At 36.5% G+C, this 15,697-nt stretch overlaps 1 non-coding gene across 1 annotated transcript; it reads right to left on the reverse strand.

Moving 5' to 3' along the window:
- Positions 1-6,461: 6,461 nt before the first annotated feature.
- Positions 6,462-6,565, reverse strand: LOC120865911. Its single transcript, XR_005721555.1, has one exon. It is a non-coding gene; the product is annotated as a U6 spliceosomal RNA (small nuclear RNA).
- Positions 6,566-15,697: the final 9,132 nt, after the last annotated feature.

Genomic DNA, 15,697 nt, shown 5'->3' on the forward strand with positions numbered 1-15,697 from the left:
GTGTACATAAAAGACTCATGATTTTGCTGCTAAATATAAAAGGCCCTAACAACATAAAGAGCAATGCAACATTCTTTATTTTGCTGTTTATTTGAAAATCACCTTACATTTTACTTACTCAGAATTTCAGTGTATTTTACTTAATTCAGAACACTTTTTTCCTGAACTCAATTATTTTCATATTTTTTGTTAGTATTCTGTATAATCTACATACCTATTTTAAAATTGCTTTTCCTCCTTTAATGCTGTCTTATTATATATATTATACATACAAAAGATGGTATAAAGTACATATATCCCTTAAAGAACAATTATAAAATGAATACCTATGAACACACTGACAAGGTTGAGAAATAGAATACTAAGTAAAATCTGAAGTCCACTGTGTGCCTGGATCATGATCCCCTCTCTCCACCTCAGAGTGATTCTGGAATTTTCTGATTCATTGCTTTACTTTGCTTGATAGCTTTATCATAATTACATAACTTAAAAAAAAAGTTTATATGCTGTACTGCATGTTTTAAATACCAGTTTGCCTGTGTGCTGAGTCACTTGGTCATGTCAGACGCTTTGTGACTCCACAAACTGTAGCCTGCCAGACTCCTCTGTTCATGGGATTTCTCCGGCAAGAATATCAGAGTGGGTGGCCGTTTCCTTCTCCAGGGGATCTTCCTGACCCAGAGGCTGAACCAGCATCTTCTGCACTACAGCAGACTCTGTACCATCTGAGTCATCAGGGAAGCCTTCATGCCAATGGAATCATTCAGTTTGATGAGGTTCAATAAAGAAAACGCTTCTCTTGGGCCAAGTGGAGTCTTCACTCATTTGGGAAAAAGGCATTGCTAGGGAAGGGCCAGAGAAGGGTCCTTAAAAGTGTAGACTGGAGGCTAGCTTCCCTTCCTGTGGTAGTCTAAGCATATTCCTAATTTTTTGGTTTGTACAGTTCAGTGGCTCAGTTGTGACTGACTCTTTGCAACCCCATGAACTGCAGCATGCCAGGCCTCCCTGTCCATCACCAACTCCCAGAGTTCACTCAAACTCATGTCCATCAAGTAGGTGATGCCATTCAGCCATTGCATCCTCTGTTGTCCCCTTTTCCTCCTGCTCCCAATCCCTCCCAGTATCAGAGTCTTTTCCAATGAGTCAACTCTTCACATGAGGTGGCCAAAGTACTGGAGTTTCAGCTTTAGCATCATTCCTTCCAAAGAAATCCCAGGGCTGATCTCCTTCAGAATGGACTGGTTGGATCTCCTTGCAGTCCAAGGGACTCTCAAGAGTCTTCTCCAACACCACAGTTCAAAAGCATCAATTCTATGGCGCTCAGCCTTCTTCACAGTCCAACTCTCACATCCATACATGACTACTGGAAAAACCATAGCCTTGACTAGACAGAACTTTGTTGGCAAAGTAATGTCTCTGCTTTTGAATATGCTATCTAGATTGGTCATAACTTTCCTTCCAAGGAGTAAGCATCTTTTAATTTCATGGCTGCAATCACCATCTGCAGTGATTTTGGAGCCCCCCAAAATAAAAGTCTGACACTGTTTCCACTGTTTCCCCATCTGTCTCCCATGAAGTGATGGGACCAGATGCCATGATCTTCGTTTTCTGAATGTTGAGCTTTAAGCCAAATTTTTCACTCTCCACTTTCACTTTCATCAAGAGTCTTTTTAGTTCCTCTTCACTTTCTGCCATAAGGGTGGTGTCATCTGCATATCTGAGGTTATTGATATTTCTCCTGGCAATCTTGATTCCAGCTTGTGCCTCTTCCAGCCCAGCATTTCTCATGATGTACTCTGCATATAAGTTAAATAAGCAAGGTGACAATATACAGCCTTGACGTACCCCTTTTCCTATTTGGAAGCAGTCTGTTGTTCCGTGGTTTGTACAAGTTTAGAATTAGATATCATATTCATAAGAAAAATATTTTGAAATTTCTAAGTGAAAACTTTATCCCATGTTATTATTTTTGCCATCCAATGTACGTTGTCTGATATGCCTAACACAGCACAAGGACTTTCTAATAATTGACCATTACTTCCATTCACTCTGGGTCCTTATGCATTAGATGCTTCTCATGCAAAAAGGATCTTCTTTGAGATTTTTTACAATTAGACAATTCAGTCCACTGACTTTTAATATGATTACTGTTATATTAGACTTAGATCTAATTGTCAGACTTAAATTGTTAAACCTATTGTTAGACTTAAATCTAACAATATGTTATTGGATAATATCTGGCACTACTTTCCATTCTTTATTTTTGCATTTCAACTTTCTTCTTTACTTGACTTCTTTTGTATTCATGTTTACATTTATTTCACCACAACTTTTATCTTTTTGCTTGCATATTATATAGATTATGTGTAATCTCTTAAGGCATAATTTGTGTGTTACTTTAAAAAGTCTATTATTCAAAGTTTTTATCAGCTCACAAACAAATTATAGATTCTTAAAAATAAAATGTCTGCCTTTATTGTGTTTTCATTAGATTCATCTAACATATCATGCAGTTTCTGATTTATAGAAATTTATTTGGTTATATTAAGTATGAAGATTTCACTTCTGCATGGAACTATTCCATCTGTCACCTACAAGTTAAACATATTAGTGATTTTAACATCTATGCCTGATTTTAACATGTATGCATCCTCATGTCTATTTCTAGCATTCTTTTTTTATCTTTTCCATTAATTTTCTATTATTTGGTCTAATCTTCAATTATGACTAGCAATTTAGATTTTTATTTATTTATTTATTTTTATTATAGCCATCCATTATGAGTGTGAAGTAGTATATTATTCTTTTTTTGGCTTCCCTACACAGTATACTGTATCTCAGATCCCCAAGACCAGGGACAAAACCCCCACCACCTGCAGTGGAAGCATGGAGACTTAGCCACTGGACCATAAGGAAGTCCCAGTAATTTTAATACTGGGCATTAAGTATGAAAATAGTTAAGAGACTAGATACAATTATATTGATCTAGATATGTATCTCCCGGCAGTCAGTTACAAGAGAAAACTACCACTTCAGTCATTCATGGGATTAATTTTAATGCTTGGCTCAATCATTCAAAGATCTAATTATTTTTATTTGTCCTTCATGAGGGTGTGGAGATACCACAGGATCTCAAAAAAAAGTCTTTTCTAAGTAAGCCTCATTTACGGCAGGTGCTGAACTCGACCTTTCTCCTTACTCTTTTGAGATTGCTTAGCTTCCCAGTCCCTTCACTTAAGACCACTCCCTAGTTGGCTTGCCTCTCATGAAAGTGAAAAGTGAAAGTGAAGTCGCTCAGTCGTGTCCGACTCTTTGCGACCCCATGGACTGCAGCCTACCAGGCTCCTCCATCCATGGGATTTTCCAGGCAAGAGTACTGGAGTGTGGTGCCATCACCTTCTCCAAAAACAGAGCTTAGAAACTGGTAAATGCCTCAAGAGTAAAAGTGTCATATAATATTGAGCTCACAATTATGCATTAAATTTTCCTATAGGACTTTTTATAAAGACTGCACCTTAAAAGCAATTTTAGTTTTACAATAAATTAAGAGGACAGAACAAAGATTTCCCATAAACCCTGTTCCCCACATATGTATAGCATCCTCCCATTATCAACATTACTCATCAGAATGACATATACATACATACATACATACATATATATATTATATATATATATTATATTTAACCAAGTATGAACCTACATTTACACATCATGATTATCTAATGTCAACAGTTTAACTTAAGATTCATTCTTGGTGTTGTTTAGTCTATGGATTTATACAAACTTGTAATGACATATGTCCATTATTATGATATTATACAAAGGAATTTCACTTCCCTAAAGAAACTTTGGTTCTCTGTCTATTCATTCTCTTTTCTCCTCTCACCCCAGGAAACCACTGATCTTTCATCATCTCCATAATTTCACCTTCTCCAGAATGTCATATAGTTGAAATCATATATTTGTAGCCTTTATTCTGACTTTGCTAAGATCATTTGGTTTTCTTTGGATGTACGATGGATAATTTGACCTCTTTTCTATCAAATATGATATTGTTAGAATTATCTCATCTTTCTTGAATCATTTGATCATTTTATCATTAGGCCAACTCAGTAATGAACATGTTTTATAGAACATGGATGGTGACCACCCAATAGAATATACTGAGGCTCTCTTTATCTAATATACATGATTATAAATTCTGTTTTCATGTAAAAATTTATATCTTAGTGAAGGTTTTAGTTGTTCAGTTGTATCTGACTCTTTGCAACCCCATGGACTGTACCCCACCACTTCTTCAGTCCATGGAATTCTCTAGACAAGAATACCGGAGAGTATAGTCATTCCCTCCTCCAGGAGATCTTCCTAACCCAGGGATTGAAGGTAGGTCTCCAGCACGGCAGGCAGATTGTTTTTACTGTGTGTAACTTGGCAGGAAAAATGAAGGTATTTATTTATTGGGTTTTCTAGTTTTATAGGAAGTTTATTTTAATCAGTTTTTTTAGTAATTTTCATAACAAATTGTGACTACTACAGTTTTTTTTTTTCTATTTCTTGAAAGAAAGACAAAAGAGAAACCTGTTAAGGTACAATACCAGCACTGACCCCCACAATTCCTACAAATTAAGAATTGCAACAAAGATTAATTTCAATATTAGTTGTGAAAATAATGTCTCCATTCTTTGAGACAGCACAGTATATACACATATACACACATATTACTATATATACACATGGGCACACATATTTCAAAGAATGAAGAGAAATAGTCATGGACATTCTGCTTGTAGTGGACATAATTAACAGAAAAAATCAATATCCCTCTGGCATGCACTTTCATCAAGGACTCTATTTAATAAGATTCTCTCTTGAAAATTAACAGCAGTGCAAACACTTCCTCTAATTTCCAAAGTCATTTTGTCATTATTATTTTACAAGAAATTTTAATAAGAAAAAAAGATACCACATTTTGGTTACATAGTACTAACACAAGTATCTCAAAATTATAAATCAATGCACCTCAAATTAGAAAGGAGTGTATTTTTCATTAATAATAACAAATGTCAGGTTCTTTTTTTCTCTTTTTAGGGATAGAGTGCTTCCTTTATCCTTGCTGGCCCCACATTCCCCAAAAAGGTCACTATTGAAGCCTGATGACACAGACAGTGAAGAAAGGGCTGATGGTGGTACAGGGATGTGGAGGGTGGAGGAGGGGGTCTTTACACTGTGTTTAAGGACGAGGCACACTGCTCTTTTTTATACTGTGTGTTTATAGGGATCTGGCCATAACAATGGTCACAAAACCCTGTCTAAGCTTTCCCTTGAGTCTATTTAGCAGTGAGAAAATTCTTCTATGGCCACTTCCCCGAAAAGAGAGATCTTTCAACTCACAGAATACTGAGGAAGCTAGTAGGGAGAGAGTGGGAGCTGCCTGAACTGTAGTCAATCCCAGATTGCAACCAACCTGAGGAGATCAGGAGCAGATATCAAAAGCTCATGCAATGCTGGCCTGGAATTTTCTTGAGTAAATTTCTAGAAAAATTGGGCTGCTGTTAGAATGTGGAGTGATTGGGTCTAGGTAGTAAATGAGGAGGAGGGGATGCCTCCAGGTACAACTGAGAAGTCTGGGATAAATAATACACTCCTTTTGTGCTACAGGGGAGTGAGGGACCATAACAACTTTGATGATCAGCGCTTATAAGTATATGAATGCAAATGTAGACTCTAAGAGTAGACAGGTGTCCTAAGATTTATCCAATAGTCATGTACAAATGTGAGAGTTGGACCATAAAGAAGGCTGAGCACTGAAGAATTCAGGGTTTCTAATCGTGGTGCTGGAGAAGACTCAAGAGTTCCTTGGACTGCAAAGCAATCAAACAGGTAAATCTTAAATGAAATCAGTCTTGAATATTCATTATAAGGACTAATAATGAAATTGAAGCTCTGCTATTTTGGCCATCTGGTGCAAACAGCAGACTCATAGCTTTGGGAAAGATTGAAAGCAAAAGGAGAAGCAGGCAGCAGATGATAAGATGGTTAGAGAGCACCATTGGCTCAATAGATATGAATTTTAGCAAACTCAGAAGATAGTGAAGGACAGAGAAGCCCAGAGTGCAACAGTCTATGGGGTCACAAAGTGTTGGACATAACTTAGCAACTGAACGACAACACTAATATACAACAACACTAACATATATGCATTAATAGATAATATTTGTTTTTCTATTTCTAACTTCACTCTGTGTAACAGGCTCGAGTTTCATCCATCTCACTAGAACCAAATCAAATGTGTTTCTTTTATGGTTGAGTAATATTCCATTGTATGTATATGTATATATATAATATATGTATATATACCACATCTTCTTTATCCATTCCTCTGTCGATGGATATCTAGGTTGTTTCCATGTCCTTGTTATTGTAAATAGAACTGTAATGAACATTGGGGTACATATGTCAAAAATGGGGAATGCTTCACAGATGGGTGTGTTATTCTTATGCAGGGGTCATGCTAATCCTTTTTGTATCATTCCAATTTTAGCATGCTGCTGCTGCTGCTGCTGCTAAGTCACTTCAGTCATGTCCGACTCTGTGTGACCCCATAGACGGCAGCCCACCAGGCTCCCCCATCCCTGGGATTCTCCAGGCAAGAACACTGGAGTGGGTATGTGCTGGCAAACTGAGCATCCTCTGATATATTTTAAATAGCACTTCCTCAGCCAGGTTTTTTCTATGCTGTATTTAACCATCACTTCTTGATGCTTTTGAACTGTGGTGTTGGAGAAGACTCTTGAGAGTCCCTTGGACTGCAAGAAGATACAACCAGCTCATCCCAAAGGAAATAAGTCCTGAATATTCACTGGAAGGACTGATGCTGAAACTCCAATATTTTGGCCACCTGATACAAAGAGCTGACTCACTGGAAAAGACCCTGATGCTGGGAAAAATTGACAGAAGGACGAGAAGGGGATGACAGAGGATGAGATGGTTGGATGGTATCATCGACTCAATGGACATGAGTTTAAGTAAATTCCAGAGATTGGTGATGGACAGGGAGGCCTGGCGTGCTGCAGTCCATGGGCTCACAAAGAGTTGGCCACAACTGAACATCTCAACTGTCTGTCTAACTGTCCTTAGCCAAATGTAAAGTTTATTTCTTTTCTAAAATCCTGTACTTTAGGCTTACATAATTTGTAGTTTAATAGTAATTGGTTTATTTAGATTTTAAACACATCAAAAGAAAAATTGCTTTATTTTTCATGACTGTATACCTGGCACCTACCTAATCAACTTCTTAATGGTAGAACTAAGGTATAAGTCTCTCTATCCATTGATAATGCTTAATATAATGGACTAGAGAAAAAGTGAATGGACTAGAGAAATGAACTGGAGAAAATATTTCCTATTTTGTAACTGAAGACCACATATGAATTTCAGTTAAAATAGGAGCATTTTAATTCTATAAAGCACAAATGTAATACCATTTTAACTAGAAAATGCTGAACACATAATTCTGGAAGTATATAGAGTATAAACAGAGAAACCTATTAAAAATAATAAGATATGGGAAGGAAGTGTTGTTGACAGAGGCTTTACTCTGGGGTAGTTCACCCCTTACATAGCACATTTTCCATGAAGGACACTGTGCTAGAAGTCTTGCCTCTCAAAATGAAGATATTTAGAAGAGCCTAGGAATAGCTGGGAGAAGGCAATGGCAACCCACTCCAGTACTATTGCCTGGAAAATCCCAAGGATGGAGGAGCCTGGTAGGCTGCAGTCCATGGGGTCGCAAAGAGTCGGACACGACTGAACGACTTCACTTTCACGTTTCACTTTCATGCATAGGAGAAGAAAATCGCAACCCACTCCAGTGTTCTTGCCTGGAGAATCCCAGGGACGAGGGAGCCTGGTGGGCTGCCATCTAGGGGGTCGCACAGAGTCGGACACAACCAAAGCTACTTAGCAGCAACAGCGGCAGCAGCAGCAGCAGGAATAGCTGTTACCTAAATATACAAATGATGGAATCCTCAGAGTCCGTGTGGGCTGGGTCAGAGAGAGCAAAGGTCAAAGCATGGGATGAAAAGCATGTTACCACTTCTCCTACAGCTTTATATCTCCTGTGTGCATATCCTTTGTGTTCTTTTTAAATGTTTAATAAATTATGATGATTGCTCCAATGTTCTAAACTTCTCTAAGAGAAACAACTGGATCCAGAGAGCTCCTGAGCAGTGTTCACAGCATGAAGGTAACTGAGAGCCAGAATTAAGGACGGCAAGGGTGGACAGAGCAGCTTTCTGGGCAGCAGTTCCTCCCCTTTGAGACGTCTTTCAGAACTAAGAGCTACAAGTTTGCAGTTCTGATTTAACAAGGTGAGGGATATTATATCTCTTTCACTAATGTGGGTCATATTTGATTGGCATCTTGATCAGTTGTTTGATAAGTTACAGGTCTGAGACCTACTAGAGCAAAGTCTCAGGCACTGGGTTCCAGTAAAGGAACTTAACAGGATCACCAAATTATTATTGTGCCTACTTGTGTTAAGAATTGCATTTCATTCTTAAAAGTATGAAAGGATAAATTAAAAGTGAAAAAAACATAAAAACAAAATCCAAAATAATTTTTTTTTAACTCAGATGCAATTAGTACTTCCAAACTTAAAAAATTTGCCTCCACAATAAAATTGAAAATATCCTATGATAAGATCTAAAATCTCTTTGTAAAAGACACAATTAAACAAAATGTGCTACAAGAAGAGGAAAAGCATGATTAAGACAGTGAATCTCACCATACTAAATATTAGATTTATCTCTGAAACTTTGAAAACAAGGCAATCTCTGACCCTTTTCCCAGAAACACTAATTGGCCTTGTGTGTGTTAGGTGCTCACTGATGTCCAACCCTTTGGGACCCCATGGACTGTAAACTGCCAGGCTCCTCTGTTTCCGGGGTCTCCCAGGCAATATTTCAGAGGTGGGCTCCCATCCTCTTCTTCAAGTGATATTCTCCACCCAGGGACTGAAACCTGATCTGCATTAAAGGCAGAGTCTTTGCCATCTGAGCCATCAGGTTTAATCAGGGACAAAACAGGCTTCCAAGTTTTTCTTATTTCCAATTCCTAATTGATCCTAATGAATTGTTAGGATTTAGAAGATAGTACAAAAGGCAAACAGTGAAAGAATGTTGGTGAAATTGCAAGATAAAATGAAGCCAAAGGAATCTTCAGTGGTTTTGAACCTCTAACCAACTAAGTAATTTAGCTTCAAAATTAGAGAGAGATCAGGGTAAGTTGGCAAGAACATTTACTTAGATGGAAATGTTAAACTGGTATTCTTGATATTTGTGGGTCAAATAAGAAAAAAGAAACAAATAGAGTTATTTTATAATAAAAATAAGAATAAATATACTATTGTCCAATTAAATATGTAGTATTAACTGCTGAGATAAACAGCTTTAGTGCGGCAGTAACAGAATATTTGATTTAGGTCATACCTGAATGATCTAGTGGTTTTCCTTACTTTCTTCAATTTAAGTCTGAATTTGGCAATAATTCAGTTCATGATTTGAGCCACAGTCAGCTCCCGGTCTTGTTTTTGCTGACTGTATATTGCTTCTCCTTTGGCTGCAAAGAATATAATCAATCTGATTTCAGTGTTGACCATCTGGTGATGTCCATGTGTAGAGTCTTCTCTTGTGTTGTTGGAAGAGGGTGTTTGCTATGACCAGCGCATTCTCTTGGCAAAACTATTAGCCTTTGCCCTCTTTCATTCCGAATTCTAAGGCAAAATTTGCCTCTTACTCCAGGTGTTTCTTGACTTTCTATTTTTACATGCCAGTCCCTTATAATGAAAAGAACATCTTTTGTGGGTGTTAGTTCTAAAAGGTCTTGTAGGTCTTCATAGAACTGTTCAACTTCAGCTTCTTCAGAGTTACTGGTTGGGGCGTAGGCTTGGATTACTGTGATACGGAATGGTTTGCCTTGGAAACAAACAGAGATCATTCTGTCGTTTTTAAGATTGCATCCAAGTACTGCATTTTGGACTCTTTTGTTGACCATGATGGCTACTGCATTTCTTCTGAGGGATTCCTGCCGACAGTAGTAGATATAATGGCCATCTGAGTTAAATTCACCCATCTGCTGTATCTGTACCACCAGCATCTGGGTCACTGTCTGGTGTACATAGTAGGTGCTCAATAAAAATGTGCTCAATGAAAAAAAAAATCACCCATTCCAGTCCATTTTAGTTTGCTGATTCTTAGAATGTCGATGTTCACTCTTGCCATCTCCTGTTTGACCACTTCCAATTTGCCTTGATTCATGGACCTGACATTCCAGGTTCCTATGCAATATTGCTCTTTACAGCATCAGACCTTGCTTCTATCACCAGTCACATCTACAACTGGGTATTGTTTTTACTTAGGCTCCATCCCTTCATTCTTCTTGGAGTTTTTTCTCCATTGATCTCCAGTAGCATATTGGGCACCTACCGACCTAGGGAGGTCCTCTTTCAGTGTCCTATCATTTTGCCTTTTCATACTGTTCATGGGGTTCTCAAGGCAAAAATACTGAAGTGGTTTGCCATTCCCTTCTCCAGTGGACCACATTCTGTCAGACCTCCCCACCATGACCTGCCCATCTTGGGTGGCCCCACATGGCATGGCTTAGTTTCACTGAGTTAGACAAGGCTGTGGTCTGTGTGATCAGATTGGCTAATTTCCTGTGATTATGGCTTCAGTGTGTCTGCCCTCTGATGCCCTCTCGCAATACCTACCATCTTACTTGGGTTTCTCTTACCGTGGCCATGGGGTATCTCTTCATGGCTGTTCCAGAAAGGGCAGCCACTGCTCCTTACCTTGGATGAGGAGTATCTCCTCACGGCCACCCCTCCTGACCTTGAACGCAGAGTAGCTCCTCTTGGCCCTCTTGTGCCCATGCAGCTGCAGCTCCTTGGAATACCAGATCATCTGACCTGACTCTTGAGAAGCCTATATGCAGGTCAGGAAGCAACAGTTAGAATGGGACATGGAACAACACACTGGTTCCAAATAGGAAAAGGAGTACTTCAACGTTGTATATTGTCACCCTGCTTATTTAACTTCTATGCAGTGTACATCATGAGAAATATCTCTTCTTTCTGGGCTGGAAGAAGCACAAGCTGGAATCAAGATTGCTGGGAGAAATATCAATGACCTCAGATATGCAGATAACACCACCCTTATGGCAGAAAGTGAAGAGGAACTAAAAAGCCTCTTGATGAAAGTGAAAGAAAAGAGTGAAAAAGTTGGCTTAAAGCTTAACATTCAGAAAACAAAGTTCATGGCATCTGGTCCCATCACTTCATGGGAAGTAGGTGGGGAAACAGTGGAAACATGTCAGACTTTATTTTGGGGGGCTCCAAAATCACTGCAGATGGTGATTGCAGCCATGAAATTAAAAGATGCTTACTCCTTGGAAGGAAAGTTATGACCAACCTAGATAGCATATTCAAAAGCAGAGATATTACTTTGCAAACAAAGGTCTGTCTAGTCAAGGCTATGGTTTTTCCAGTGGTCATGTATGGATGTGAGAGTTGGAAGAAAGCTGAGCACCGAAGAATTGATGCTTTTGAACTGTGGTGTTGGAGAAGACTCTTGAGAGTCCCTTGGACTGCAAGGAGATCCAACCAGTCCATTCTGAAGGAGATCAGTCCTGGGTGTTCATTGGAAGGACTGATGCTAAAGCTGAAACTCCAGTACTTTGGCCACCTCATTCGAAGAGTTGACTCATTGGAAAAGACTCTGATGCTGGGAGGGATCGGGAGCAGGAGGAAAAGGGGACGACAGAGGATGATATCGCTGGATGGCATCACCGACTCGATGGACGGCATCACCGACTCGATGGACATGAGTTTGAGTGAACTCCGGGAGTTGGTGATGGACTGGGAGGCCTGGCATGCTGCGATTCATGTGGTTGCAAGAGTCGGACATGACTGAGCAACTGAACTGAACTTAACAGAATATTATTTTAAAACAAATAACATTATTAGTGTTACAAAATAGGCAATAAATTAAGCCTAATTAAAAACATACTCTGCAATCATTCTCTGACTAGAAGGTAAAGTTGAAAATGAGATAAAAGTAAATCTTAAATAAACAAATATATTTTTTTCTAAGTATCTTCTGTTTTGAAGCAAAAACAAGTCTACATTGACCAAGATTGGTTTTTGCCATAGGACAAAAGGACCTTCAACTCATTAAAGCTCTGATGCAAATTGAAGGTAAGAGATCTGAGACATTGTATACACAATTTTCTCCTCAAAAAAATCAATAATATCATGTGATAAAGGACTGTAGGTCAATTCATATGTACCAGAAGAGCCAATGGGTTATTTACTCTGGAAGTTGCAGTAGTTCATTGGCTTTTACTAGAAAAGTAGGAACCACAGGTTGTTTCAGATCATTCTAAGTATATTTATCTAAAAAATGTTTACTTAGTGTAAATTGTCTTCTATGTTTCCAACACTGTATTAGGAATAGGGTTAAATAGATTTTGTGCCTTGAAGAAATCCCTGTCTAGCAAACAGTGGGAACTTTGAATAACTTAATGAACATCATGAAAATGGAAATTGGTATTGCCTAAAGGCAAACATTCTTTGTGAAAATAAGATGAATGCGTAAAGCCAAAATAAATTAATAGTGCAATATATTGCATACCTTCTAAGAGATGAATTGTTAATTTTAAAAGCACCATGTTTGGTTATGACAGTTCTCTCTTATTGGCATTCACAAATTTATAATTAAAAAGCATTTTGTCCATTTGAAATTTAATAATACATTGCTGAGATATTAAAAATGTATTATATGAACAGTTATAACACATTTAAAAATAGTTATTTTAGTACTTTTCTTCAGCTCTGAGTAATTTCCTAACTCTTTGTAAAATAATGCCCTATTAACACAAGAAAAACAAAAATGGAAAAGGTTTGTACTTTGTATTCATGGAGTTGGCATGTTTAGAGAAAGTAATACTATTCAATCACTTATTGGGTAATGGTTTAGAAAAATGTTAAAACATTTTTGTGCTTCATACTGTCAATCAAAATAAATCACGAATGAAATAGTTGTATTTGAATGTAATATGTTAGATATAAATCCATCAGTACTTTTGAACAAATATTCAATCTGTAAATATGTATTAATTAATCTACATGTCCATATTGATCTGACATTTCACATTTATATTAAGTTCAAAAATGCTTTGTACTTTAAGATGCTATTAAGCAATAGATTATTATTTTCTTTGAAATACATCAGTGGGTATGATTCTTATTATGCAGATAAAACCACCCTTACTAACATATGAGAGAAAACAAAAATAAGAGAACAAAAATAAAAGGAAAGGAGAATAAAAAGAAAAGAAAAAGAGATTGATATACCAAGTCATCCTGACAGTCTAGTTCCTAGTTCCAGTGATTTTTAAGATATAGATATGTTTCTGTCTTCGGTATCATGAGATATCAGTGTCAAGTTAATAATTTCTTTTTTACTTTGAAAATGAGTTGGATTTTTTATTATAATTAAATATTTACTATGTGATATATATCACAAAGTGATATTGTAATTAAAGAATGTGAATAAGATGCCAGAACAAGTAATACTTTACTAAGGTTCAGTAAAATATGAATATACTCTCTGTATGGTTCATCAATTTTAAAACTGTCATTTAAATGTATTTACTTAAATATGAGATTTTATACAATTAAAAGCATGTTTAATGATTCAGTGACTTATTTCTTTGAAATTACATAAACTAGAAAAATTATCCTTATATTATGAATCTTAACTGATAACATTCACTTCAGATTACAAATATTTAAGACAGGACTATTTTTCTGTTAGCAGCTCTGTTGTTTACTAAGAAAGTGAACAAAACTTTAAGCATCCTATTAAAAATCTACAATGTAGATTAATATATAAGTGATTTCTAAATAAATTCCATCTTCAGTATTTCTAATTATAAATCACCAGAAGTCAATAATTATAACCTCAGTTCTCTCCTTTTTAAAGCATCTCTCAACAACTGCCTGCTACATAAAGTTATTGGGGTAAGCGGGTATTACTGCATATTAAAAATTTATGACTACATGTTAAAATATTTATATTAAAATCAGTAACCACTGTTGAAGTATTTCAGCTTATTGGGGGAGTTTTAGCTACATAGTCTCATGTTTACATATTTAATTCTAAGGTTAAATAATGGAATGTTGTCCTTGCATTAAAAATCAATTGATTATTAAACACCCATAAAATTTTAGGAAACATTCCCCACAAAATAATGAGCCAAATTATGATATGTTGTGATAAATAACATATTTTTTGATAAGTAAGGGCAGAAATAGAATCACTGCCCTACATAAGCAAAGAAATAGGATGCATACTATAAATGATTTGATAGTTTAAAATATGAAGTATTAATAATTGTAACACTTTTTCATTAAATCAGTTGTAGCTGATAATTACTGAAACATAACATTTAAGTCATTATTGTTTACCAAAGTACTTTCTAAATTAACATTGCATGTATATTGTTTTATTTGCTACGTTGCTGTTTAATCAGAGTCATGTGTGACTCTTGCAACACAATGGAATGTAGCCTGCTGGGCTCCTTAGTCCAGGAGATTTCCCAGGTAAGAATAATCCAGTGTGTTTCCATTTCCTTCTCCAGGGGAGCTTCCTGACCCAGGGATTGAACTCATGTTTCCTGCACTAGCAGGCAAGTTCTTTACCATTGAGACACAATTATTAAAAAACAATAATTAAAATGTTTCATTTTCTGTGGTAATATCTTCTAAAAATTTTAAAACAATGATGACAATACCTGATTGTGAATTTCAGAGTCTTTGTCATAGGCAATAAAGATTATGTCATGATTCAATGAAAACAGGTTACAATTTTGTTTCAAGGATCAAACACCAATTTTGTCTGCTTTATATATTGTGACACTGCATATTATTTCATTGTGGGAAGCTTCTCTTCCTACCAACCTCACTCACAAACATATTAATTGGAAAAAAAAAAAAACTCTTCTAGGCTTAAGGTAATGCAGTTTGAGTAACAAAAGATAACATGGGTTTTGGAACCAGGCTGTCTTTTTTAGTTTTGGCTGTACTAGTTCATAACTTAACAACTTGGTTCTTAAAATATAAAGTCATCTATAGTCATCTAGAGACTCTACAACAACCAAATGGCCTCTCCGTGTGTTTATCCATAATGGATAGATATTTCTTTTGAAAAGTCTTATGTTAAAATAATGATTTTATTAATGTTTGTTAAATCAAGCTTTTCTACATTCCAAATCAGGATGATAGTTTTAGAAAGGTACAGTTAATACCACCTATAACTTTAGCTAGTATATCTTCTAGAATATCATGTATTTTACGATATAGTATGGCAGGAGAATTTGTTGCATGAAGACATTTAAAGTTAGAAACTGAGAATTGTCAAAATTAAGTCAATTGTATTGGTTTTAAATGGAATTTCAAGAAATAGCACACATACAGATATTTGACAATTACCAAGAGGTTTATTTCTCACTATCAGTTCATCATCCCCTAAAATATTCATGGAGTGGTACACATATTTTGGGAGGGGGCTCCTTTCTTTTACTCCTTCCTTCTTTTCTGAGAAATAATGCTTCTTACCCTTTTCTTTATATATTT

Source organism: Oryx dammah, unplaced genomic scaffold (assembly GCF_014754425.2).
Source record: "Oryx dammah isolate SB20612 unplaced genomic scaffold, SCBI_Odam_1.1 HiC_scaffold_7, whole genome shotgun sequence".
Lineage (NCBI taxonomy): Eukaryota > Metazoa > Chordata > Mammalia > Artiodactyla > Bovidae > Oryx > Oryx dammah.